Here is a 1,482-nt window from a genome sequence, read left to right on the forward strand (position 1 = left end):
CTAATGGTTTCTCTCTGGTTCTTAATATTGGCTCGCACCTCCTCTTTGAACACCTTATTTTCTTGAATCTTTTGGCTTATTCCTTCAAGTAAGGCTTCAATCTTAGAGAGCCTGTCATCGATTGATGAGTGGTTCGGAGCTGATGTGCTATTTTGGTTTTGATAAGTGTGTGGAGAGTTGTTGTTGTGGGGGTGTTGAGATGTCCTCTGGGTGAATTGTTGGTGAGCTGCATTGTTGTTGGAATTGTAACGTCTCTGGTCTTGGTTTTGATCTTGCTCACTTCCCCACCCAAAGTTTGGGTGATTTCTCCATCCAGGGTTGTAAGTCGTGGAGTATGGATCATAGTTTTTCCTTGGTAAATTCCCAATGTAGTTGGCTTGCTCCTGAATCCCTTCTGCTTCTTGGTTTACTCCTTCTTGTGTTGTTGATGAAGTGGAGATTGCTGCTACTTGGTTCATCTCCATCTTCTTGGTGAGGTCAGCCAGCTGCTGAGTAATGAGCTTGTTTTGGGCCAACAGAGCATCTATATTGTTTAGCTCCATCACTCCTCTTATGTTCCCTCTTTCGGAAGCATAGAAGTAGTCGTTTTCTGCTACTGTTTCAATAACATCTATAGCTTCCTCAATGGTCTTCTTCTTGTTCAAAGACCCTCCAGATGAATGATCTACTACCTTCTTTGACTTATAAGAGAGCCCTTCATAGAAAATGTGCAGCTGGACCCATTCGTTGAACATGTCAGGTGGACACCTCCTTGTTAAGTCTTTGAACCTCTCCCATGCTTCATACAGAGTCCCACCATCCTATTGCCTGAAGGTTTGAACCTCAGCTCTCAGCCTATTGATTCGTTGAGGAGGGTAGAATCTTGCTAAGAATTTGTTCACCACATCCTCCCAAGTTGTCAAGCTCTCCCTTGGGAAGGATTCCAGCCACTTGGCTGCCTTGTCTCTGAGTGAGAAGGGAAATTAGAGCAATCTATAGGCGTCAGGATGAACACCATTAGATTTCACTGTGTCACATATTCTCAGGAAGGTGGTCAAATGTTGGTTGGGATCTTCTTGAACACCTCTTCCAAACGAACAGTTGTTCTGAACAAGGGTGATGAGTTGTGGTTTAAGTTCAAAGTTGTTGGCATGGATTATTTGCTTTTGGATGCTACTTCCACAATTGTCTGGGTTTGGATTAATGTAAGAGCCCAGAACTCTTCTATCCTCCCCAGCATGATTTGCTCCACCTCCTCTGCCATGGTTGTGAGTCTCTTCTTCATGATGATTTTCCATGTTTTCTTCCATGTTTGGTTCAAAGTATTCCTCAAACTGTTCCTCCTCTTCTTCAGCATCAACTACTGGTTTTCCTCTTGCCTCCCTCCTTAGTCTAAGGAAGGTTCTCTCTGGTTCAGAATCAAAGGAAGTTGAAGCCCCGCTTCTTCTCCCTATCATACAACCAACAAGTACAAGCAGAGAAGATAGGTGCAAACAGTATTTA

The 1,482-nt window shown here is 43.5% G+C and overlaps 1 non-coding gene across 1 annotated transcript; it reads left to right on the forward strand.

Annotated features, from left to right (window-relative positions):
• Positions 1–732: 732 nt before the first annotated feature.
• LOC112753547 (small nucleolar RNA R71) lies at positions 733–836 on the forward strand. The gene has a single exon (XR_003177931.1). It is a non-coding gene; the product is annotated as a small nucleolar RNA R71 (small nucleolar RNA).
• The last annotated feature ends 646 nt before the right edge of the window (positions 837–1,482 follow it).

The sequence above is a fragment of the Arachis hypogaea genome, chromosome 15 (assembly GCF_003086295.3).
Source record: "Arachis hypogaea cultivar Tifrunner chromosome 15, arahy.Tifrunner.gnm2.J5K5, whole genome shotgun sequence".
Taxonomy (NCBI): domain Eukaryota; kingdom Viridiplantae; phylum Streptophyta; class Magnoliopsida; order Fabales; family Fabaceae; genus Arachis; species Arachis hypogaea.